The sequence below is a fragment of the Scyliorhinus torazame genome, chromosome 3 (assembly GCF_047496885.1).
Source record: "Scyliorhinus torazame isolate Kashiwa2021f chromosome 3, sScyTor2.1, whole genome shotgun sequence".
Lineage (NCBI taxonomy): Eukaryota > Metazoa > Chordata > Chondrichthyes > Carcharhiniformes > Scyliorhinidae > Scyliorhinus > Scyliorhinus torazame.
In genome coordinates this window covers 277,289,582-277,316,916 of record NC_092709.1, presented here as the reverse complement: position 1 = coordinate 277,316,916, position 27,335 = coordinate 277,289,582, and the positions used below count along the sequence as shown (strand labels likewise).

The window sequence follows — 27,335 nt, the reverse complement described above, 5'->3', positions numbered from 1 at the left end:
GTCTCACACCATCCCAACCTGGGAATATATGGATGTCCCTTGATCTGTACTTAACAGCACTGTGGGTATAACAACACCATGCAGACTGCTGCGGTTCGGAAAGTGCCTTACCACCAACTTTTCAAGGGCAACTGGAGATGGGTGGTTAGAATATTCCATGAATGAATAAAGTAAACCCTCTCCATTTGAAGTCAGTCAACCCGTTTGCTGAAATACTAGACAGAGGGCACTACATAATGCTGCTGAAATCAGCAACAGGAATTTCTAGGCTAACAGTTTATAGAAGTTAGTCATTGCTTTTTAACACTGTGACAAAAAGAAGTGCCTCTGTTTAAAGTTAAGCTACCAGCTTCATTAATTTTGTCACAGTCACCAAAGAGTTAATAAAAGTTTCACTCATGGTTGCTTTGGCATCCAAGCAGTTTGCTCGAGGGAGGGATTGAGCCATTAGATTCAAATACAAACATACTGGGTGATTTATTCAGATATGTGTCTGATTGGCATTTTTCTTTACATTTAGCAAGCCGTTATTTAAATAATTGCTTGAGTCTAGTTACTGTTTTCAGGGAGATTTATTAGACTGTATTTTTTTTGAAACAATGAATTTGATTTGGAGCCTTTGAATGGAGGTTGTCTGATTGGAACCTCTGCAGAGAATAAGATAAAGCGGATAACTTCTGTAAGTGGTGCGGAAAACTACAAAAAACAGCTACATAAAGAGTAGATTATGGTTATGGTTTTAGCCCTAGAGTTATGAATAATTTATTATTTTTGACTGTATGAGAAGCTACCTTTGAATAACTTCTACGATAAGTATATATGATGCGTCTGATGCTGCTCTTGTATAGGATGAGAAGTTTGGAAGATAAAACAGAAAACAAAGCCCAGGGTAATGCCTGGACCCAAATGGACCTAAGTCAAGTTTGTGAATTTTCATTTTCCCCTCCTGGCAATAACCCCAACCCTTTAATGAATCCGCCAAACTTTCAATTCCATTAATTTCAATGAGACAAAAAAATCAAGCAGCCTCTATAGCATTATTCGATCCACAGCCCAGGCAGCGGAGATGAAAGTTTACCCCAGTGGGTTATTCACTTTGGGACATGTGGACACAGCCTCTTACACAGAGTTATTTTTAGATAGTATCAAATGCATTGTCTTTTTGGAAAAAGGTTTATTTTTGTTCATTATCCTGACTTACCCAGATATTGGAGCAATTTCAAACATTTGTAGAGGTATGGGATGGGGCTAAGCCTGTAGCTAATTCAGAAATATGGGAAATCAAAAATATACTGAGTAAAAGGGTAAGATGGCCTATAAGAGAGCCAGCATGAATGTAAATGGCCAAATGGTTTCCTTCTGTGCTGTAACTTCTATGATTTGAGGAAATATTTTGCTTCTGTGCGATAAATTCCAAATGATTCTATAGAAAGCTCATTGGGATGTCCTTAGAAAGTAGCAAACGTGAACTCATTCTTTCCTTCCGAATCAGCGCAGCAGGATTTGGAATCTGTGGTCAACTACAAACAAAACTGCACCATTATGAAATTGTACCTGATGGGTGCAATGAAGGCGCAAACTGTGAAAGGTGAGAGGAATTTCCTGGACAATTTAGTCAACACCAGTACTAAGAGATCTCAGAGATTGTAATGAGTGGAAAACATGTTGGCTTAACTAAGTTTACATATCTCTTCCAGGAAAGATAATTTGAGACTCTTTAACTGAGGCCATTTCAGTCCTGCAATCATTTGCAGAGTCGGATAGCTCAGTTGGCTGGATGGCTGGTTTGTGATGTGGAGCGACGCCAACAATGCGGGTTCAATTCCCGTACCATTGAAGTTTGGAAGAATGAGGGGCAACCTCATTGGAACATATGAGGTCCTGAAGAGACTTGACAGGGTGGATGCTGAGATGCTGTTTCCCCCTGTGGGAAAGACGAGAACCAAGGCACGCAGTTTAAAAATAAAGGGAGGAATTTACCGAGCAACCCGCCATGCGTTTCACGGTGGAAGGAGTCTGCCCACAGCGGATTCATCTGGTGCCACTGTTTATCAACAGGGTTCCCATTCGATGCGTCTCTCGCCGCCGGGAAAGCCGCGACGGGGGTGCACTGTCGGCGGGAACGGAGGACACCGTCGGGGTGAATGGCTGGAAAATCGCATCCCAAGTGTCTCCCATTTAAGATGGAGATGATGAGAATTTTATTCTCTCAGAGGGTCGCCATTCTCTTCCCTTCAGAGTGGTGGAGGCAGAGTTATTGAATATTTTTAACACCAGATTAAAGTCCAACAGGTTTGTTTCGAATCACTAGCTTTCGGAGCACTGTTCCTTCCTCAGGTGAATGAAGAGGCGGGTTCCAGAAACATATATACAGACAAAGTCAAAGATGCAATACGATACTTTGAATGCAAGTATTTGCAGGTAATTAAGTCTACAGGTCCAGACGGAGCAACTGGAGAGAGGGATAATCATAGGTTAAAGAGGTGTGAATTGTCTCAAGCCAGGACAGTTGGTAGGATTTTGCAAGCCCAGGCCAGATGGTGGGGGATGAATGTAATGCGACATGAATCCAAGGTCCCGGTTGAGGCCGTACTTATGTGTGCGGAACTTGGCTATAAGTTTCTATTTGGCAATTCTGCATTGTCGTGTGTCCTGAAGGCCGCCTTGGAGAACGCTTACCCAAAGATCAGAGGCTGAATGCCCATGACTGCTGAAGTGTTCCCTGACTGGAAGGGAGCATTCCTGCCTGGCGATTGTCGTGTGATGTCCGTTCATCCGTTGTCGCAGCGTCTGCATGGTCTCACCAATGTACCACGCTTCGGGACATCTTTCCTTGCAGCGCATGAGGTAGACAACGTTGGCCGAGTCGCACGAGTATGTACCACCCCCCAGGTATGTGGTACATACTCGTGCAACTCGGCCAATGTTGTCTACCTTGAGGGGCCAATTGGCCAATTCCTGCTCCTAATTCGTACGTTCATATGCAAAACCGAACAACCCAATTTTGTACTTCTAATGCATTTATGCAAATGGAATGAAATATTGGGTGCAATTGAACGGCTTCGTCGCCCCTGACTCGGTGATCTTGCAAGACTTACAACACACAGGATGCCTGTCTGCTGAGATCTTGCAAGACATCGCGCTCTGGATCCAGATTTCCATATATAAGTGAGAAGTTAGCTTCACTCAAATATGTCTGCACCAGAGTATCTCAGGATTGAATGTCCATGCCTAGGAAACCTCACTGTGGCGTCGTTTCGCACTGGTTTCCACAAACATGGGCTAGGCATAACAGCACTTGGGGGAGATCTCCCAGGCAATCGGAGGACCCCAGGTGGTTGGGCTCTGAGCAGGGTGGCACCCTGGCATCCCTTATGCCACCTGGGAATCTTGACAATGCCAGCCTGGCACATTGGCAGCATCATCCTGGCAGGGTGTCAGGCTGGCAGTGCCAAGATGCCAAGTTGTCAATGCCAGGGATCGGGCCCTGGGGTGTCCTGCCCTTATGAAATGTGGTGAGGAGAGGCTCGAGGACCCCCTAATCAGTAAGTTGGGGGGAGCTGAAGTTGTCAGTGCAGGAAATGAATGTAAGTGCAGCCTTGCTGGGGCGTTCCATGCAGAGGCCCCCCCCCCCCCCCCCCCCCCCCCCCCCGAAATACAAAGTCCTGTTTGATAATGGCGTCATTCTTGGAGCTGCAGGCTCCGAGAAACTCCCGGCTAGTCACGCCCAAAATGGGACTCTGTTCCCCCCGTTAAATCGCACCCACTGTTTCTTTTTAAATCCATTTGAACTGTTTGCTTTCTTGCCACCTTCCTTTTTTAAAATCCCATTCTGTCTTGAGTATATAATGTGGTTTTGTTATCCTTCTTGAAATACAATCATTTGATTAAATAAAAAACAAACTTTACAGTTGACGTCTAGAGGAAATGTCAATGTTTCCCATGTCCAACTAGTTAGAGTTTCCTCTGTCATGTGGAACTTCACGCTGTCATTTAGGGTCTGATTTGAAGCTTCCTGTTGAAGGCAACAGCTGGAGGAGATGTACAATAAAACTCCCACTTTTAACTTCACAATGTTTTGTTTAAGTTTATGATGAGAACATTGAAAAGCAGGAGTCTGTTTTATTATTTAAACACAATTGTATATGCAAGTTATTTTTAAAATGTGTTCATTATTTCTGTCTTATATTTTTACTATTTAAAAAAAGCTGTGTAGGAGGCTGTTGTATCCACATGTCCTATAGTGAATAACCCACTGGAGTAAATATTCATCTACAGCGCCTAGGTTGTAATACAGCAAAGTGGATTAAATAATGCAAACGAAAAGCTGCTTCATTTTTGTCTCATTGAAATTAATGAAAATAAAAGTCAGGCAGGTTCATTGAAGGGTTTGATTATTACCAGGAGGTGAAAGTGAAAATTTACAACCTCGAGTATTTGTTCATCCCAGGGGAATGATTGGTTTTTCAACTATGTGCCTCCTTTTAAAGTGCTTTTACATGTGGTGTTTCTATAGTTCGATTCAGGGAGAAGTAACATCCGTGCACCAACACTGGCTAGGTCCCTTATCATGACAGCAGAATCACATTTTTATGATTCTATAATTCAGCAGTTGGAATAATAAAACTTGGATAAGATTGGAAAGTCATGGTTTGGCATGCTGCGAACTTTAATCCATTCTCTATTGTGTCATTCTGTAGTCCCTCTTTACCCCTTTTAGAATTGAAGGAGAAATGTGCGAGGACAAGAAGTGAAATATCATATTACTCCAGTGTCACCCTCGGCGTGCATGTACTCCTCCTGCAACCCCTAACAATGAGCTGGGCCTGTTGTAGTGAACACTGTCTGGTGGTGATTGGTTTTGCTTTGATGAAATTGCAGAACTGGTTGCATTTGTGCAGCGTCTAGCCTGTTTGTTCGAAAATTTATACAAAGCAATGCAATTAACTTTGGAAAGATCGCACTGTAGACTTTAATGCCCCTGAGTGCATAATGGAATGTCTGTGCTCCACCCACGTGTTCTGTCCAGGAGCGCCGAAGACACAAATATCTAATAAAAGCAGGCTGTCAATTACAAACTAGGTTCACTTCAACAAAAGTAGTGAATATCCTGAATATCCAAAGTAAAAACAGAAACTGAGGAAACTCTCCCAGCATACTCTTTTTAAATTTATCTTCCCCTTGTTTCTCCCGTTCATCGATCAGTTTGGTGTCCAATTGCTGCCACTTCATTATGTCAGAGTAACAAATCAACTTTATCAAACACACTATAAGCTGAGGTACTGGTCCTCAGTCTAAGAATACAGGATTTTACCACATATTTGGTCAGCAAACAGCCTATTTACCAGCGGAGATTGCAAACCAGCCACAGGAACAATTTCACTGTTCTGTTCGAAGAACACAATAACAAGCATGGGATAGACCACGCACAGTCTATACCATCATAGACTCTAGCCAATCATTTAATCTCCTGTAGAGTACATTCTACATAAATTTTTCCTGGCTCTCAAAGGAAATCAAGCATTCATCCATCCTCATATTTCCACTGTTCAACCCCGACCTACTGCCCTCTGCAGACAACATTCCATCTCCAAGACCTAGAAACGGTAACTTCCATCGTGCCCCATGGAGTATTGCATCATTTCTCTTTCTACCCTTCCCAATAAACTCTGATCCTATTCCCCATTAGATATTTATCCAGTTCCTCTTTATCCCATGTGTATTGCTGCAGGCATTCCTTGTGAGTCAATATTAAAAAAAAGACGTTTGTTTAAAGGTACATTCTTGAAAATTGTCTTGAATCTTAGAATTGAGATTGTAACTGTGAAATAATGCCTAAACTAAATGGCGAGGGACTGCAGCCCCAAACAATTGGATTCAGACTGGAAGCTGCGAATGGAAATGCAAATGAGTGTTTTACAGTTTGTGATCTAATTAGGCACCTTGTCTAATCAACTAATTAAAGAACACAGGTCATTAAACTCCTTCAGTGTTTAGTGGCGCTGTCAGTAATTACCTGGTGGGATTGCAGAGAGGCTTATCTGCACAGTTTTAAATTAATGATGTTTCCAGTTCTCTTGTTTATGCAATGCATGCTTAATCCATCTACGGGAAAACCAACAACAAGCAGCAGGTGCAGGACCAGCAGTTCAACTGTGAATGTGACATTGCAGCCAAGCGGAGGGCGGGAGGGAGATTTGATTAATAGATGGAAACATACAGAAAGGCCGGATTTCTCAAAGCAATGGTATCACCAATATAGCTTGTTTTTAAAAAATAGTTAGGTTATCAAATGCACAGCTTGGTGTAGGGAAGGGGCAGTACTGGACTTGGTGTTGGGGAATGAGCCCGGCCAGGTGGTAGAAGTTTCAGTAAGGGAGCATTTCTGGAACAGTGACCACAATTCAGTAAGTTTTAAAGTGCTGGTGGACAAGGATAAGAGTGGTCCTAGGGTGAATGTGCTAAATCGGGGGAAGGCTAATTATAACAATATTAGGCGGGAACTGAAGAATCTAAATTGGGGGCGGATGTTTGAGGATAAATCAACATCTGGCATGTGGGAGGCTTTCAAGTGTCAGTTGAAAGGAATTCAGGACTGGCATGTTCCTGTGAGGAAGAAGGATAAATGCGGCAAATTTCGGGAACCTTGGATAACGAGAGATATTGTAGGCCTCGTCAAAAAGAAAAAGGAGGCATTTGTCAGGGCTAGAAGGCTGGGAACAGACGAAGCCTGTGTGGAATATAAGGAAAGTAGGAAGGAACTTAAGTAAGGGGTCAGGAGGGCTAGAAGGGGTCACAAAAAGTCATTGGCAAATAGGGTTAAGGAAAATCCCAAGGCTTTTTACACGTATATAAAAAGCAAGAGGGTAGCCAGGGAAAGGATTGGCCCACTGAAGGATAGGCAAGGGAATCTATGTGTGGAGCCAGAGGAAATGGGCGAGGTACTAAATGAATACTTTGCATCAGTATTCACCAAAGAGAAGATATTGGTGGATGTTGAGTCTGGAGAAGGGTGTGTAGATAGCCTGGGTCACATTGAGATCCAAAAAGACGAGGTGTTGGGCGTCTTGAAAAATATTAAGGTAGATAAGTCCCCAGGGCCTGATGGAATCTACCCCAGACTACTGAAGGAGGCTAGAGAGGAAATTGCTGAGGCCTTGACAGAAATCTTTGGATCCTCACTGTCTTCAGGTGATGTCCCGGAGGACTGGAGAATAGCCAATGTTGTTCCTCTGTTTAAGAAGGGTAGCAAGGATAATCCAGGGAACTACAGGTCGGTGAGCCTTATGTCAGCGGTAGGGAAATTACTGGAGAGAATTCTTCAAGACAGGATCTACTCCCATTTGGAAGCAAATGGACGTATTAGTGAGAGGCAGCATGGTTTTGTGAAGGGGAGGTCGTGTCTCACTAACTTGATAGAGTTTTTCGAAGAGGTTACAAAGATGATTGATGCAGGTAGGGCAGTGGATGTTGTCTATATGGACTTCAGTAAGGCCTTTGACAAAGTCCCTCATGGTAGACTGGTACAAAAGGTGAAGTCACATGGGATCAGGGGTGAGCTGGCAAGGTGGATACAGAACTGGCTAGGTCATAGAAGGCAGAGAGTAGCAATGGAAGGGTGCTTTTCTAATTGGAGGGCTGTGACTAGTGGTGTTCCGCAGGGATCAGTGCTAGGACCTTTGCTGTTCGTAGTATATATAAATGATTTGGAGGAAAATGTAACTGGTCTGATTAGTAAGTTTGCAGACGACACAAAGGTTGGTGGAATTGCGGATAGCGATAAGGACTGTCAGAGGATACAGCAGGATTTAGATCGTTTGGAGATTTGGGCGTAGAGATGGCAGCTGGAGTTTAATCCGGACAAATGTGAGGTAATGCATTTTGGAAGGTCTAATGCAGGTCGGGAATATACAGTGAATGGTAGAGCCCTCAAGAGTGTTGAAAGTCAGAAAGATCTAGGTGTACAGGTCCACAGGTCACTAAAAGGGGCAACACAGGTGGAGAAGGTAGTCAAGAAGGCATACGGCAGGCTTGCCTTCATTGGCCGGGGCATTGAGTATAAGAATTGGCAAGTCATGTTGCAGCTGTATAAAACCTTAGTTCGGCCACACTTGGAGTATAGTGTTCAATTCTGGTCGCCACACTACCAGAAGGATGTGGAGGCTTTAGAGAGGGTGCAGAAAAGATTTACCAGGATGCTGCCTGGTATGGAGGGCATTAGCTATGAGGAGCGGTTGAATAAACTCGGTTTGTTCTCACTGGAACGACGGAGGTTGAGGGGCGACCTGATAGAGGTCTACAAAATTATGAGGGGCATAGACAGAGTGGATAGTCAGAGGCTTTTCCCCAGGGTAGAGGGGTCAATTACTGGGGGCATAGGTTTAAGGTGAGAGGGGCAGAGTTTAGAGGAGATGTACGAGGCAAGTTTTTTACACGGAGGGTAGTGGGTGCCTAGAACTCGCTGCCGGAGGAGGTGGTGGAAGCAGGGACGATAGTGACGTTTAAGGGGCATCTTGACAAATACATGAATAGGATGGGAATAGAGGGATACGGACCCAGGAAGTGTAGAAAATTGTAGTTTAGTCGGGCAGCATGGTCGGCACGAGCTTAGAGGGCCGAAGGGCCTTTTCCTGTGCTGTACTTTTCTTTGTTCTTTGTGTGGTGGAGGCATTGAAAGCAGGTAGGTCCCAGGCTCAGCCCTTTGACTGTGATGAAGTAAATGATTCCACCTAGACCATGATGTTCCCAGATTCGATCCCGGCTAGGCACTGAGATATCTGATGCCGAGCAGCAGAGTAGCAGGTACATGATAATTTCCACTCAATGTCATGTGAGCTAGGAGCGATGAGAAAGTTGGCAGGATTCCTATTCCCGATCATTATTCACTGATTCCATCAGGAACATGTGTGAATATGGATGTCTCTCATGCACCTGCAGGCTTCCAATTACAGAGGCAGATGTCATTGTAGCCTCTCAGTGCTGGAGAATGGGAGAAAATAATAAATACAAAATAAAAGTAAAAAAAAAAAACAATGGGCTGGATTCTCCGATTTTGAAGCTATGTCCGGAGCATGTGTCTAACCTTACGACCAAAAAGTCGGCGGCGCCCCCGCACCGATGCTACGCCCGGAAGGGGTCTAGCAGCTGCGCCACATAAGACTTTACCTGCAGGTACGGATGGAGAACTGCCAGGTCTGTGACCGTACCGTACAACATGGCGCCGGCCGCGTGCAGACCCGGCCAGCCAGATAGTGTCCCCCTGTAACCTCCCTTGCCACCCCCGGACCACCCCTCACCCGTACCCACAGCGCCAACCGAAGCCCCCCCAGGCCAGCGGAATGGCTCCCCCCCCCCCCCCCCCCCGCAATGTTCCCCTAAACTGTGAGCCCATGTCAACGGGAAGTCGGCCCATCGGGGGCGGAGTCTCGGGGAGGGTCTCAGGTGACATCCTGAGGTCGTCCCAACCGCGTGCGGCGTACTCAGCGATGATGCCGTTTTTGAGGGGGTGGAGCATCTGAAAGACAGTGCTGTCCCTAATTTTGGTGTCAAAACGGATTCTCCGGCCAATCAACAAATGTGATTTTGGCGTCGGCAATCGGAGAATCTCGCCCAATATTTCTGCCTCACATATCTGTGGCTCAGCTGGTAGCCCCCTTCCCTATTAGTAGCCCAAGGCTCAAGTCCCACTCTGGGACTTGAGTATGAGAATTAAAGCTGATACTCCAGTGCAGTACTGAGGGGCTGCTGTCATTGGTGGCCTTGTCTTTTGTTAAGACATTAAACCAAGGCCACATCTGCCTGTTCGGGTGGATGTTAAAGATCCCATGGTACTATTTCAAAGAAGAGCCGGAAGTGATAACTGGTGTTCTGATTAGTATTTATCCCTCAATCAGCATCACAAGAATAGATTATCTGATCATTATCCCATTGTTGTTTGTGGCTTTGTGCATATTGGCTGCCACATTTCCTACATTGCATTACATTCAAATTAAATACTGTCTGGATGGAAAACCTCAGTCGCCTTGGTGTCAAAACTAAACTGATCACCACAGATACACATGATGTACAGTTTGTGGATGAATACATTGTTATTACCACACTACATCAGATTCACAAGCCACTCTTTACCTCTTCAATTCTGCAAACAAAACCTCAGCCTGTCTTTGCATGTTGCCAAAACAACACTCATATCCATCCACACCTGGTCAGCTAAATATTCCTTCTCCCATATTTATTGAAGGAGAGACTCTGTAACATGTTGTGCACTTCGCATATCTTAACAGCCACCCCTCTCAAAAGGTCTCCATTGATGGAGATATCCAACACCAGATCATCTGGACCAGCTCAGCCTTCTACAAGCTATGACAGAGCTCTTCAGTGCAGGAAAAGATTGGGACACCATTTTTAAACGGAACCCCAATTTCTCGGTTCCCCAAAGTTGGCCTTGGACCCTCCCATGTCCCAACTTACCTATTACGGGATGCTCGGGCACCCTCCCTCCCAGCCCCTTCACCCCAACTCTTACAGACAGGCCACTTATGAGCCCGATCCCCGGCATGGGCAAAATGCCAGCTTGGCACCTTGGCACTACCAGTCTGGCACCCTGGAAGTGCTCCTGCCACATGGGCACTCTGAGTGACAGGCTGGCACTGCCAGTGTGCCAGGCTGGCAGCGCCAAAGTTCTTGAGTGGCTTCAGGAGTGCCAGAGTTCCACCATGCCCAGATACTAGCCACCTGGGGGCCTACAATTGCCCGGGAGACCCCACCAAGTGCCGTTCTGCCTGGTCCTCATTTGTGGAGACCAGTGCTAAATGGCGCCTGGTTGGGTCTCCTCAGCAAGACCAGCAAATCCCGGGAGCCGGTTCGATCTGGCGTCGACAGGGAAAGCTCACTTAACTTTGCAAGTCTGGGTCTCGCCATTGTGGGCGGGATCCAGATCACGACGTCTCGCAAGATCTCGTTAGATCTCACGAGATGTAACGACTGTTGTGCAGCCCGGAAGAGGCCATGGTGGCACAATGGTTGGCACTGCTGCCTCACTGCGCCAGGGACCCAGTTCAATTTCGGCCTTACGTGACTGTGTGGAATTTGCAATTTATCCTTGTGTCTGTGTGGGTTTCCTCCAGGGGCTCTGGTTTCCTCCCACAGTCCAAAGATGTGCAGGGTAGGTTGGATTGGTCAGGCTAAAATTGCCCCTTACTGTCAAATGGTATGCAGGTTAGGTGGGGTTATGGGATTAGGGAAGGGCAGTGGGCCTTGGTAGGGTACTCTTTCAGAAGGTCGGTACAGAGTCAATAGGCTAAATGGCCTCCTTCGACACTGTAGCAATTCTATTCTATTTTAAGGCAGCTCCCGGGATCTACCAGCCGCGTCCCATCCCGATTCCGGCAGGATGCGGCCGATATGTTTTATCAACAAAGATTCCTGAATGTCAACAGAAGTCCTAATGTACAGAGCAATCGTCGTCAATACGATCCTGTTCTTCAGTGAGATCTAGACTATTTATCAGTGACATATCAGTGTGAGAGAGAAATTTCATTAGCAAAGCCTCTGCCTCCTTTGGATTCATTGTGAGGACTATTGAACAAGCACTAGTGGCCTTCCACAAGCATTCAGGCAAAAAGTGCAAAATCAACTACAATGGACTGGACAGTGGAAACTGTCTCCCCAACCAGGTCCTATTTTCATAACTACCAACGGGATTGTGGTGTTATTTCCCTGGTGGTCTAGTGGTTAGGATTCGGTGCTTTCACCGCCGCGGGCCAGGTTCGATTCCCGGTCAGGGAATGACGCTTTATGGGCGGCACGGTAGCACAGTGGTTAGCACTGTTGCTTCACAGCACCAGGGTCCCAGGTTCGATTCCCGTTTGGGGCACTGACTGTGTGGAGTCTGCAAGTTCTCCCTGTGTCTGCATGGGTTTCCTCCGGGTACTCCGGTTTCCTCTCATAAGTGCCGTTAGGTAATTTGGACATTCTGAATTCTCCCTCTGTGTACCCGAACAGGCACTGGAATATGGCGACTAGGGGCTTTTCACAGTAACTTCATTGCAATCTTAATGTAAGCCTACTTGTGACAATAAAGATTATTATTATTTATGTTTCTTATACTCAGGATGGATATTGTAGTGTTCACAAAGATCACACAAGCTTAGTTCAATAACAGAGCTAACATTTATTACATTACTTAATATACAGCTCGACCATTTACTCCTATAGCAAGCAATAATTTATTAAACTACAATCTACACTATACTAATACTTGTCTCATGCACTCTGTCTTAAGTTGTACTCTGCTCTCTCCTATAATCTCCCAGAAGCCTGTCAGTCCTTTTTATAGGTCTGTTCCCAGCTCTATCTAGTGGTCAATAATGATATTACATTAACCCTTTATATACTAGACATTCTACATAATGTTACAGGGATGACAAAGAAAGTGCTTTAAAGAGATTCCGAAGCTCTCTTGAAGCACGCCAGGGAGAAGCTTGCTGCCAATTATTCAGAATGGCAGCAATCTGCTTATCAAGCTGCATCACGCTTTGCATTGCAACATTTCAATGCTGAGGCAGAGCAGCGCAGAAAAGGAATGGAAAGGAAGCAAATCCTGACCTCCAGATCCCAGTACCTTGTGGTACACCCTGCCCTGTGCCCAAATATTTTCTACAGGTAGAGAATTACCCTCTTCTGTCTCCTGAAGTTCCGTGGCAGAAACCCGTGACTTTGAGTAGACATCACCCTTGAATCGAGGGGCAGCCCATATGGCGACATTACTGACTACGCTTCAAAAGTACTTTGTTGGCTGTAAAATGCTTTGAGACATCTGATTGATAGCAATGTATAAATGGGAGTGTTTCTTTTCTTTTACTAGTATGGGCATGACTGGCAAGGCCAGCATTTGTTGCCCATCCCTAATTGCCTTTGAACTGAGTGGTAGTTAAGAGTCAACTGCATTGCTCGATTGGACTTGTAATTCCCGATGTTTATTGAATTCAAATTCATCATCTGATCCGTAGAATCATAGTATTTACAGTACAGAAGAAGGCCACTCAGCCCATCGAGTCCATACCAGTCCTTCGAAAGAACTCCCTGCCCAACCCACGACTCCACCCTATCCCGTAACCCAATAACCCCACCTAACCTTTTTGGGACACTAAGGGGCAATTCACCTACCCTGCACATCTTTGGACTGTGGGAGGAAACCGGAACACCCGGGGAAACCCACACAGACACGGGGAGAAAGTGAAAACTCCACACAGTCACCCGAGGATGGAATCGAACCCAGGTTCCTGGTGCTGTGAGGCAGCAATGCTAACCACTGTGCCACCATGCCGCTCTTACTGTCATCTGCTGTGGTGGAATTCAAACCCGTGTCCCCAGAGCAGTACCTTGGGCCTCTGGATTGTTCATCCTGTGACAATACCACAATGCCACCGTCTCACCTGCAATACACCACCGCCTCTCTACCTTGGAGTAGGCTGCCCGGCCTTTGTCATCTCCAAGAACGGGACATGTGTCCTGTGAATCCTTGAACACCTGTGAGAATATTCAGAAAAAGGAAAAAGATTGAGGTATAAACAGATACACATTTAAAAAAGCCTTTTGTTAAATCAATTTTTATAGGAATTTCAAACCTTGGGGGCCCAGTTATGCACTGTAAAAAAACGGCTTTGCAATGCTTGCATTAGGACTGTCCCAGTGACCTCAAATAATATATAATAAGCTTTTGTTACTGTGGTCACAACTTAAATATCAGTTGCCTCACGAATGTCAGATGTGCTTAGATATATGTATTTCACAGAGAAATTATGTTGTACAGTTCTTACACCAAGCCCCTGAGTAATGTCCATTATTGAACTGTTTGAGTTCCAAGATTGATGAGGCCTAATACACTACTAACTATTCACTTATTATCTCTGGGGCCTGATTTCTGGTGCCCTGCTTTTCAGAAGGTCATTCCTGTTTTTTTCAACCGCATTGATTGCATGGCATATTTAGTGATGTCCTTTCACCACCGTAGATGGCACTTTACAAAGATAACATCTGACATGGGTGGAATTTTTAACTTATTCCTGCTTACATTATGGGGATGTCACCAACCAGGCAAAAAAATAAGGATCACTGATCGCCAAGCCTCTACAGGCAAACTACATTGGGGAAAGTCATATAGCACTGTGATGTCCCATTTCAATATCCTCCTCATTCAGTAATATCTAAATCTGAACCATAGGGTAGAATTTAATATAAGTTTTGGAATCCTAGCCCGGTGTTTGGAGAGCCAGCAAGTCCCACATCACCTATGTTTGGGATGGCCTGTCACATTAAGTGCCAGCAGCAAGCCTTTCCCAGGATCAAGGACCTGAGTGTTTAAATTCCTCCACCCGCCCCCCTCCCCACAACTCCACACCCCACAAGCTACTGGCCAATCAGAGTTTGGCAGCTGTGCTTTGCTTGACATCGCCACCAGATAGGCAGAGGCTGATGCCAGTATTACACCCATCCAAGACCCTGGAGTACCAAGGGACCGAAGCCATAGTTGAGTTGGTGGCTGGGGGGAGCGGAGTCATGGGGTGGGGGTCATGGGGGATAGGGGTCGACAGTAAGGGAAGAGGGATGTCTTCCCAGTGCTGGGTCCCTCAATGTCTGGTCCCACTGAGGACCTGAGAAGGAGGGTTCTACATCTCCTCACCTTCCTTCAGTTGTGCCTCCTTCGCAGCACCCCCCCCCCCCCCCCCCCCCCACCCAACCCTGGTGCCTGCAAGCAGCCCACTTGATTGGCATGCCATCTATTGCCTTAAACATTCACTTGCTTCATCACTGGTGCATAGTGCCAGCAGTGGGAACCATATGCAAGATGCACATTGGCAATTTATCAACCCTCTTTTGACAACACCTACCAGCGTGCAACCGCTACCACCTAGAAGAACAATAGCAGCAGAGGCATGGGAACATGACCACCTGCAAGTTCCCCATCTCACTTGGAACTAAACTGCAGTTTGTTTGCTGTCGTTGGGTCAAACTCCCTCCCTAACAGCACCGTAGGTGTACCTACAGCACATGGACTGCAGTATGTGGTTCAGTACCACCGTCTCAAGGGCAATTAGGGGTGGGAAATAAATGCTGACCTAGCCAGTGATGCCCACATCTCGTGAAAGAATACATTTAAACAAGCACCAACAGGGTTTTTTTGGAGGGTGTCCCTCATGGTAAGTCCACTGACCGCTGTTGGGTGAATACCTTCAGTGGCAGGATGAGATCAATTAATAAAACCTGGAATTCTAAAGCTGGTCTCAGTATGGGTGACCATGAAACTCATTGATTGTCATTAAAAACCCATCTGGGTCACTAATGTCCTACAGGGAAGGAAATCTGCCGTCCTTTCCTGGTCTGGCCTTCATGTGACTCAGACCCACAGTAATATGGTTGACTCTTTACTGTCCCCCTGAAATGGCCTAACTAGAGCTAGGCAACAAATATTGACCTTACCAGCGACATCCACATCTCATGAACAAATACATTTTTCCTGAATGTTAGCTGAAACCAAATAAAAATAAATATCAATAATCTGGGGAAAATAAATTGATCTGACTGCATTATTCAAGCAGTCAAGTTATGTTAAATATTTTGGGCCAAATCCTCCGGTCTCTGAATCATCGAAGATCCTGTGGAAGTCTGATGTGCAGACCCACATGGGAATTGCCCAGGAAGTTTAATCTTCCGTTGGGTGATTCCCCTGTTCTCCGGGACCCTCCACAATTGTCTCTGACTCTGTTAGACTCAGAGACTTGGGACATTTCCTCAGCACTAACCTCGATAGTTTTCCAGGAAATGTTAGCCAGATTAAAACATCGTCTAACACCTGGGTCCCCGACTTACGCCTGACCACCTAACTACCCCTTCAACCTGATTATCTCCCCGACCATCCGATTACTCCTCGGTCCCAGACCTCCTTACCCCCAGGCCCAACCAGGTTCAATAAGAACCCCCTCTCCCTGCCAACCATCCAACTACACCATCCGACCAGAAGGACTGAACATCCATCCCAGCCACCCAACTAGACCCTCAACGAGACCTGCTGTGACTTGCCTCAGTCTTCACATCCCTAATGTGACTCCAATGCATGAAAAGACTGCGTCAATTTTAGTAAATGCATAATCCACTGAATGAGTGGTGATCTGCTCTTATCTAATAAGATCAGTGTGAGACACTGCCCATTTTCATGGCTGGGCTTTATAATAATAGAATGGGTGAGCTGGCAATCCTGAATGAACACTCAGGAACCTGGAACCTTTTTACATGGGGGAGGGAGGGGGAAGGGGGGGGGGGGCACGGTGGATACGGCAGTGAGTGGGACGATTTTTGGAGGACCAAGAGGAATGTGCAAGCTATTCTGGCCCCAACGGAAATCACATTTAGAAATGTTTTCCTAAGCTATTCGAGAACATTTTTCACCAGTTTCTTTAAGAGACACAAGTTAGCTACTCCATGCTTGGTTGTTTCCACAACTGTTTCAGGACTTTTATATCGATATGTTAATGAGGCTTGTCTGAGTTTTGATCAGGAGTGCAGGCTGCCTAACTTAGAAACCTGCTTGAAATTTACCTCTGGTGGAAAGTGTCTGGCAGGTGAGCAACGATTACTTTCATTTTGCTGTCACTCCATTCTCACAGTCTGGTGGTGAGACAGAAGCCCCCCCCCCCGCTACTTTATCTCAGAAGATAGAACAGTTGAATCTGCTGTTGGTTTCCCATCATGATTTTCTCTCTGTATTTCCCAGAGGCACTACTGACTTCTGCAGTGTTTCAGACAAGTGGGCTACGTTTCATGTGTAAGCCTGGATGGTAAGCTTCGCTTTGTTGGTCTGATTGTGGGAGGTTCAAATTCAATCATACAATATATATACAAATACTTTCCAGCTAGGGTGACTGAGGATCAGTCCTGTAGCCTTGCTGACTGCAGAACGCACTACCACATAGGGCCATATGTTCACCAATGGAGGTATCAGGGGAGCTAATTCTCTTCAAATCATTCAGGACTATAAGTAAAAGTAAAGTCCCCTAAGTACCAGCGGACCGTTGGCTGCTTTCTGCTTTGAGGGGGAGTGATGGCTGGTAGTGAGTTAACATGAGGGTCACCACACCTCGGGGAGGGGCAAGATTGAGAAGGCGAGGCCTTCATGAATAACCTCAGCCGGTAGGGGAATTGAACCTGCTATGAGTACAGTATAACGTATTAAAGAGACGGTGCCTTTTTCCCTTTTTGAGATGAATCATTGGAGAGTGAAAATAAAGTACAGCATGTCACTCTGGAAATGACAGATATGAGATTATTTCCGCTGTCCTCTGGCCAAAAACACATGCTGAACTTGAAAGCTCAAAAGACTTTGACAAGATCCAACAAATTGGACACAATTCTCAAGGAGGTTGGTGTCCAGTTAATTCCTGACCAGATTTGGCAGAGAGATTAAAAAAACAATGAATAATGTGAAAAGCAAATTACACAGAAGGGACGATCTCCTTTGTGGGATATGTGTAACAAAATTATAAACCTGTTTTGAAAGAATCTTTTGCCAGTTGTGATCAACAATTTCAGTAACTGGGTAATGGCACATAACAAAGAACAAAGAACAAAGAAATGTACAGCACAGGAACAGGCCCTTCGGCCCTCCAAGCCCGTGCCGACCATGCTGCCCGACTAAACTACAGTCTTCTACACTTCCTGGGTCCGTATCCTTCTATTCCCATCCTATTCATATATTTGTCAAGATGCCCCTTAAATGTCCCTATCGTCCCTGCTTCCACTACCTCCTCCGGTAGCGAGTTCCAGGCACCCATTACCCTCTGCGTAAAAAACTTGCCTCGTACATCTACTCTAAACCTTGCCCCTCTCACCTTAAACCTATGCCCCCTAGTAATTGACCCCTCTACCCTGGGGAAAAGCCTCTGACTATCCACTCTGTCTATGCCCCTCATAATTTTATATACCTCGATCAGGTCTCCCCTCAACCTCCTTCGTTCCAGTGAGAACAAACCGAGTTTATTCAATCGCTCCTCATAGCCCTCCATACCAGGCAACATTCTGGTAAATCTCTTCTGCACCCTCTCTAAAGCCTCCACATCCTTCTGGTAGTGTGGCGACCAGAATTGAACACTATACTCCAAGTGTGGCCTAACTAAGGTTCTATACAGCTGCAACATGACTTGCCAATTCTTATACTCAATGCCCCGGCCAATGAAGGCAAGCATGCCGTATGCCTTCTTGACTACCTTCTCCACCTGTGTTGCCCGTTTCAATGACCTGTGGACCTGTACTCCTAGATCTCTTTGACTTTCAATACTCTTGAGGGTTCTACCATTCACTGTATATTCCCTACCTGCATTAGACCTTCCAAAATGCATTACCTCACATTTGTCCGGATTAAACTCCATCTGCCATCTCTCCGCCCAAGTCTCCAGACAATCTAAATCCTGCTGTATCCTCCGACAGTCCTCATCGCTATCCGCAATTCCACCAACCTTTGTGTCGTCTGCAAACTTACTAATCAGACCAGTTACATTTTCCTCCAAATCATTTATATATACTACAAAGAGCAAAGGTCCCAGCACTGATCCCTGTGGAACACCACTGGTCACAGCCCTCCAATTAGAAAAGCATCCCTCCATTGCTACTCTCTGCCTTCTATGGCCTAGCCAGTTCTGTATCCACCTTGCCAGCTCACCCCTGATCCCGTGTGACTTCACCTTTTGTACCAGTCTACCATGAGGGACCTTGTCAAAGGCCTTACTGAAGTCCATATAGACAACATCTACTGCCCTACCTGCATCAATCATCTTAGTGACCTCCTCGAAAAACTCTATCAAGTTAGTGAGACACGACCTCCCCTTCACAAAACCGTGCTGCCTCTCACTAATACGTCCATTTGCTTTCAAATGGGAGTAGATCCTGTCTCGAAGAATTCTCTCCAGTAATTTCCCTACCACTGAAGTAAGGCTCACCGGCCTGTAGTTCCCGGGATTATCCTTGCTACCCTTCTTAAACAGAGGAACAACATTGGCTATTCTCCAGTCCTCCGGGACATCCCCTGAAGACAGCGAGGATCCAAAGATCAAGGCCTCAGCAATTTCCTCTCCAGCCTCCTTCAGTATTCTGGGGTAGATCCCATCAGGCCCTGGGGACTTATCTACCTTAATAGGCCCTGGGGACTTATCGTAGATAACCTACCTACAACAACGGTAAAAACTTGTATTTATATAGCACATTAATGTCATGAAACATCCTAGGGTGTAGTGAGAAAGGTTGATACCGAGCCACATGAGGAGACAAGAGAATATGTGACCAAGAGCTTGATCAAATATGTAGGTTTTAAGGAGTGTCTCTTCAAGGAGGAGAGGGAGATAGCAAGGCAGAGATTGTTGGGACACAGAGAAGTAGATGATTTACTTTATTATTAGTGAAATACAGCAGTAGATTTTCAATTTAGTGTCTTGGTGTAAAACTGGTGCTGAGAATTTTCTGGCAATTTCAGAAAATTGGACAGTGTTTATAACTGGCAACTAATCAGCAATGTTTCTACATTGCAACAGTGACTACACTTCAAAAGTAAAGAGCATTGAAACATTCTGTGGTTGTGAAAAATGCTGTATAAATACGAGTCTTTCTCTTTCATGCAAAATTTCCTTCAGCACAACAACTTGGAAACCTATCCCACATTTCTTTCCTGACCAATGTGGGATATTTACCAAATATTTTCATTCATTAGTTCATAGGTTGGAAACTCCAGTTCCAGATGAACTTCGACCTCCGATGTATGCGCCAGCGAGGAAACGGCCACACACGCGCAGTTTGGGTTTTTTACTCTCTTCAAGCTGGGGTCTGGACCTGCATGTCTGTACAGAAGAAAGAAAGAGAGATAGGTGCAAAAAGGCAAGTCAGATGACCTGAAAGAGAGCGTCATTATTAAGTAGATGTCTCAAGACCAGGACATAGACAAGGGGCAGGAGTTAAATGGTATTCCTAGGCAAGGGATAAAGGACATAGGTCCAGCTAAGTCAGGTTAAAAGAAAGGGACAGAGAACTAGGCTCCAAATTCAAGAAAGAGTTACAGGAAGCAGGCTTTCAGTAAAGCGGACCCAAGAGGAGCCCTGAAGATCTAAGAAGGCAGCCTGAAGGCTGGTGATTCTATGCTGCTGGCCTGTGGGGCAAAGATACTGCTTTGGAGCAGTGATGTTCTGTTTGGCATGGCCACAGATCTGAGATCGTGCTTGGAAGGTGAACCTCGAATGCACTCGGAGATCCAGGACAAAGGAATATCAGAAGGTGAAATTGACACCATATGAGGTGGGTCAGCATTGAAGCCGTCCAACTGAGGGTAATTTTGGAGAGAATTCCAAGGCAAGGTTTTCAAATGTGAGATCGGAAACCTCAGTAAGATTGGTTGGCTCACAATATGACAATTATCTGAATGGGTTGTTGAGAAATCTATGGAATCTGTTTTGTTGACATCTGCCATCCATTGTGTAGTGTGATGTATCTGGCCACAGCTCACTTGTTCATTCACATATACCACACACTTAAGAGTGTCAGAGTTTAAGATAATCTTGTAAATGGTTTTAACTTTCTGAACTTGTATAGTCAAGTTTCTTTTTGTTTGTCCCAAACCCATGTCATTTTGTGACTTTATTCACTTAGGATGCAATATGAACCTCAGACTTTATCTACTTGAAACAAACGCTATTAGTCCCTCATAGGGGCTGGATTCTTTGGTCCTCCAGGCACGTGTTTCCCGATGGCGTGCCACTACTTATCATCACAACGGAGAGATTCAATTCATCAGGAGTGAAGGGTGGCGCGGTAGCACAGTGGTTAGCACTGTTGCTTCACAGGACTAGGGTCCCAGGTTCGATTCCCAATTTGGGTCACTGTCCGTGCGGAGTCTGCACGTTCTCCTAATGTCTGCGTGCGTATCCTCCAGGTGCTCTGCATTCCTCCCACAAGTCCCGAAAGATGTTCTGTTAGGTGAATTGGGCATTCTGAATTTTCCCTCTGTGTACCGAACAGGCGCCGGAATGTGGCGACTTGGGGCTTTTCACAGTAACTTCATTGCAGTGTTAATGTAAGCCTACTTGTGACAATAATAAAGATTATTATTATTATCCGCTGGTGGGGGGATTTCTTCTTCCCACTGTTTGTCATTGGGATTTCCCATGAAGCACCCCAGACCACTGGGAATCCCAGGTGTGGGGGTGCACCGCCAATGGGAAAGGAGAATCCCAACAGGTGGAAAATTCCAGCCCGTGGGTGGGTTTCAATAAAGAACAAAGAATAAAGAAAAGTACAGCACAGGAACAGGCCCTTCGGCCCTCCAAGCCTGTGCCAACCATGTTGGCCGTCTAAACTAAAATCTTCTACACTTCTGGGGTCCATATCCCTCTATTCCCATCCTATTCATGTATTTGTCAAGATGCCCCTTAAACGTCACTATTGTCCCTGCTTCCACCACCTCCTCCGGCAGCGAGTTACAGGAACCCACTACCCTCTGTGTAAAAGCTTGCCTCGTACATCTCCTCTAAACCTTGCCAATTGCACTTTAAACCTATGCCCCCTAGTAATTGACCCCTGTACCCTGGGAAAAAGTCTCTGACTAGCCACTCTGCCTATGCCCCTCATAATTTTGTAGACCTCTATCAGGTCGCCCCTCAACCTCCGTCATTCCAGTGAGAACAAACTGAGTTTATTCAACCTCTCATCATAGCTAATGGCCTCCATACCAGGCAACATTCTGGTAAATCTCTTCTGCACCCTCTCTAAAGCCTCCACATCGTTTTGGCATTGTGGCGACCAGAATTTAACACTATACTCCAAGTGTGGCCAAGTTTTTCCTGGTGCGGGATTCTCCGTTTTGCCGGCTGAGGTTTCCCATTGTGAGGCTGCCCCAAACCATCGGGAAAACCCCGGGCTGCCAGCAAAGCATAGAATCCTGACGACGGAGAATTCAACCCCATATCTCTGTCCACGACCCTAGATTTGCCAAGGATCATAACAACAAGTACATTAGCTAATTGCTTCATGAGTATGATTAAGCCTCTCAACTGTTGATGACACAAATGAAAACTGTGTGCTTGTCCCAGATATCTGAGCCCATGTAAGGCTAGTTACCGCCTTCAGGAGAGAGGGAAGGATAGAGAGGGGACAACATTGGCTGGAAAAATAGGAGAAAGAATATTGAAAAGGATAAGTAAAACAAAAGGAAATGCAAGTCGAAAAATGTTGCTAATGTTGGCAATGTGATTCGCTGAAGGTACTGAAAAATCTATGGAATGGTCTGATGAGATAGTAATAAATTGCATTTTGAGCATTTGATTTATTAGAGTTAACAATTAAAAATTACATTAAAATTAAATGAAATAATCTAACTTAAATTTTAAAAATTGGCAGCACCCTCGCATCTGAGTCAGAAGGTCAAGCATTCAAGACAAAATTGAGAGACTTAAGCACAATCCAGGCTGACACTGCAGTGCAGTACGAAGAGCGCTTCGCTGCCAACAGTGTTGTCTTCAGATATGTTAATCTGAGGCCCATCTGCCCTCTTAGATTAATGTAAAAGATTGCAGAAGAGAAAGTGAATGCTTTTGGTGTCCTGGCCAATATTTATCCTTCAATCAACATCACTTATACAGACTATGTGCTTTATAACCCTTGGTTACTCGTGCGCACATTGGTTGCCATGTTTACGTTTACAATAGTGACAACATTTAAAAAAAAACTTCATTAACTATAAAGCACTTTGATCGCATCCTGAGGACATCAAAGTTACTATACAAATGCAAGTTCTTTCTCACTTCTAATTCATACCTTTAATTTCGACAGTTATAAGCTTCAGTATTTATGGATGCGTTAAGCTTCGGTAGTTTTATCACAGCTTTTCTCTGTGGATTATTTTACAGCTTTAACTGAGAGGATTTGGCAAGGTGCCCATCGCTGTCAGCAGGGAGGGTCATAGGTCAAGGCATGCAGTAAAGTAAGCTGTGACATATAAATTGCTGTTTGACAGCATGACTGTGTAAAGTGACTCCTTGACTGTTTTACTGTTGGTTAGTAGGCATTTCTGGTTTTAACAAGGCAGGAACTAGAAAACAGCCTCCTGTGCCTTTAACAGTTTTCTTTAACTGGGCAAGTACATTGTGTCTGTTGTAGTAACTTTATACATGGACTTATTGTGAGTCACTGAACACTGGGGAGGTCCCACCAGATTGGAAACAAACTCATTAGTACCGACATTCAAAGATGATGGCAGGTCAATTCCAGGAAGCTTATTAGTTTTACGTCAATATTTGGTCAAATAATGGAATAATTTGGATCAAACAATAGAATCATTAGCAAGTGGCAGCTAATAGAAGGAAAAGGTCTTGTCAATCACTCTCCAGCAATATAGAAAGTGGATTATGGTAAGCTATGTGATATGGTTGCCTCGATTTCATGATTAGCACTATTTAAAGATCAGCATTAACCTGTTCAGAAGTGAATTCAAGCTACTGCTAAAACTGTGCCTTTTGGAAAACCTACTACCAGCAAGCTATTGACGGTACTCGTCAGAAATGTTATAAATAAAAGGGAAGCCTGAAAATGGATCAGATAATTTGAAAAATGGAAATAATGGGCAGATGTCAGGGGTGTAGGAGGTTGGAAGGGCGGGGGGGGGGGGGGGGAGCTGTTGAGGTAGAATGTAGAATTCATAATATTCTGATTCAGAAACACAATGCTAAGTCATCAACCCCATGGATACCAGACTAGGAGGCAGATTATGTGAGGCGAGATACCCAATGATCTACTGAAAAAGCAGCTGAAATGTGTAAAATAATTAAATTGAAAATTGATGTAAATACTCTATATTGGAAGAAAAAATGGGTTCCATACTTTATGATTTGCTGTGAAATAGCTAAAGGTGAGATCGAAAGACTAGAGTGTTAGGAGTCTTGGCATTTGCCATGTTTAAGCAATAATATCGGCTCCTTAACTCTGTGCCTTATTTTACAAATAATACATCAATGGAATTTTTCAGAAAAGCAGACAAGGAAGATATAAGGTGGACCCTTGCTGGAGAGTTTAATTTGTTTTGGTAGAGCTATGCTTCTCATATTTATGTCAAATTTCTTCATGCACTGGTCCAACACAGTTCTTAGTATATTAAAAATTAAGTTAATAACCATGGTGGGAGAATATATGTATTCTTAATCTTGATCTTTATTATTGTCACAAGTTTAACACTGCAATGAAGTTATTGTGAAAAGCCCTAGTTGCCACATTCCAGCGCCTGTTCGGGTACACGAAGGGAGAATTCAGAATGTCCAATTCACCTAACAAGCACGTCTTTCAGGGCTTGTGGAGGAAACTGGAACACCCGGAGGAAACCCACGCAGACACGGGGAGAATGTGCAGACTCAATACAGACAGTGACCAAGCAGGAATCGAACCTGGGATTCTAGCGCTGTGAAGCAACAGTGCTAACCACTGTGCTACCATGCCGCCCACAATTAAGCAATGTTAATTAAGCAATTATTTGTTAAGCACTCTGACGGCTGAGGAAATTGAATCACTGGAGAGACAAAGTTGGTAGAGCAGTTGTTTGCTCCCCACCCACCCCTGGTTCAGGCGCTTGCTAATGCTTCATAAGTTCAAGTTCTTACTTTAATTTTTTTTAAAAATATAAATTTAGAGTACCCAATTCAATTTTTCCAATTAAGGGCAATTTTAGCATGGCCAATCCACCTAGCCTGCACATCTTTGGGTTGTGGGGGCGAAACCCACGCAAACACGGAATGTGCAAACTCCACACGGACAATGACCCAGAGCCGGGATCGAACCTTGGACCTCGGCGCCGTGAGGCTGCAGGGCTAACCCACTGTGCCACCATGCTGCCCTAAGTTCTTTCTTTAATAACGGAAGAGTCCAAACATGCCCACACACATGCACAGAAATTAATGTTTCAGAGGTATTGCATTCAAAATTGTCAGATCTCCATTGGCCCAGAATGCAACAGCGGTTTAGTTATTAACAGTTTTTCAATTGGGCAGCACGGTAGCATAGTGGTTAGCACCAAGGCTTCACAGCGGCAGTGTCCCATGTCCGATTCCCGGCTTGGGCCACTGTCTGTGCAGAGTCTGCACGTTCTCCCCGTGTCTGCATGGGTTTCCTCCGAGTCCTCCGGTTTCCTCCCACAGGTCCCAAAAGACATGCTACTAGATAATTTGGACATTCTGAATTCTCCCTCTGTACCTGAACAGGCGTGGGAATGTGACAACTAGGGACTTTTCACAGTAACTTCATTGCAGTGTTAATGTAAGCCTACTTGTGACAATAAAGATTATTATAGAAAGAGGCAGAAGACCTCCAACTGGTTGTAAACAGGTTGCTTCCATATGCTTCAAACATTTGCAGTCATATGTAAGAAGCTGCTCTTTATTCAGTCTAACATATAATCAACGAGAAAATGACCTGCTAACACTAGGTTTGATTATACTCTCCCTCTCCTCTTCCCTTTTTATATATTTTCTTTATCCCAATATTTTTAATTATTATCAGTGGGAGTTCTGCTGGTTTTTAGTGTACACAACATCAGAGCCAAAGGATTAAAAAGCTGCACTAAGTTGTCATTAAGAGTGTCGTAAAAAATATGCTTTGAAGGGAATTCTAATCAAAAAAACTCCCTTAAATGATTAAGGAATGGTGCGAGGTTGGAATTAATGCTACCACTCTTGCTTTTGTTGCACAATGTAAGATATTAAAATGCCAACACCCTGACAAAACAGGACCTTTATGTCAAAAGACCAGACCACATGTTACATTCTGTTGACAACCTTCTCTTGACAATCTCTCCACTTACAAATCCGTGGGTGTATAGGTGTCCATTGAAGAATTTATGAACTGAAACAGAAATAATCAAATGTGAGCAGTTCGCTCCAAAAATGCAGCTTTCTAATAAATTATCAATCTGAGCTGGCCCTAATGGGGCTTTTAAATATTCAAGATCTGAAAAATCACCACAAATCCATTCTCCTCCATTTCTCCAACTGAAGTGGGATTCAAAACACTATGATGGAAGAAAAGATAGAGAAAGTTTGATTTTATAGCATGCCTGTTGTATCCTCGGATGTATCTAAGCTGGCTGCAGCCATTAAAATAGTTTTTTTTTAAATGTGGTCACCACTGGTCTGTAGACAAACCCAGTGACCGATTTGTGGACAAGAGTGGATGAAGAACAGCAATGAGATGAAGAGTAGGAGGTGAGGTGGTTTTCAGGTGTGTGTGTGTTAAATGGCAGCGGGTGGTGTGTTGGCAGTGATCGCCCAGAGAGGACAGTCCAATTCTTGCATGTAACTGGCGTTCTGCCAGCAAACACAGCACACTCAGCTTGCCAGATTGGAAGCAGATGATCAGGTTTTGTGGCCGCCCATAAAGGGATTGCAGCTTTAGCTTCCAGGAGGATGAATGTCAAGAACGTAGAGCTGCGTTTCTGTGGGGTGACATGAGTACAAAACCTACAGCAGCCTGAGTTCCATTCAGATCGAAGTGAGTAGACCTAGCTGCCAGGAAGACGTTTCCAAAGTTTACCCAGCTGAGGATCCCTTTAACTATGACTGGAAATGTCTGTCTCCCAAACTCTGCTGGTTGTGGTTGGTCGGCTGGGGCAGGAACCAGCTGTAGTCAGGTGTACAAAGGTGAGACTAGCTTCAGGGATCTAAGAATTTTCCCATGGCCTCCTTCGTTGTCATTTATCCATGAGGCTCCTGCCTATTTCAGTTGTGGTTTTTAGCTGTCAGCATCCAGACATGCCCAAAAGAGGGGACCAGAATCAATAAAGCAGGAAGTTGCAATGACGAGTCACTGTTTGAATTTGGTCCTTCTCCCACACAGCTTTTGAGTGCAACCGAGTTGCAGGAGGGAGATTGTGAGGCAAAGGCTACGCAGCCCTTATGGGATACTGGGTGTCGGGAAAATTCCTGTCTTTGCACACCTGCCTTTGGAGAAAGTGCCCGTAAGACGGGATCTTAATTTCCGGGAGTGGGTGAGGGCTGCGGACTGGTCAGCCAACCCAAGAAAGCGGCCAGAGGCAGCCACAAATTTTGCATTCTGCCAAGGAGGGCTGTTTAAAAGACCCATCTTGATGTTATAGGACTTTGTTCCACTTATAATTAAAAATGGAAGACCCACTAGCCCTCACCACTCACAGCCCCTCACTCTCCACACAATCTCTATTCCACATCCATGCCCCTCCACCCATTCCACATTGCCCCTCATTCCCCCAATTCCAGGCTATGCTCCCCTCAACTGCCCCCTTTTGTTCC

General features: G+C 44.9%; 1 protein-coding gene and 1 non-coding gene across 10 annotated transcripts in view; both read left to right on the top strand.

The window, feature by feature from the left end:
• Positions 1-27,335, top strand: part of arid3c (AT rich interactive domain 3C (BRIGHT-like)) — a 709,278-nt gene that overhangs the window by 461,373 nt on the left and 220,570 nt on the right. The gene's annotated exons all lie outside the window — the stretch shown is intronic.
• trnae-uuc (transfer RNA glutamic acid (anticodon UUC)) lies at positions 11,716-11,787 on the top strand. Its single transcript has one exon. It is a non-coding gene; the product is annotated as a tRNA-Glu (tRNA).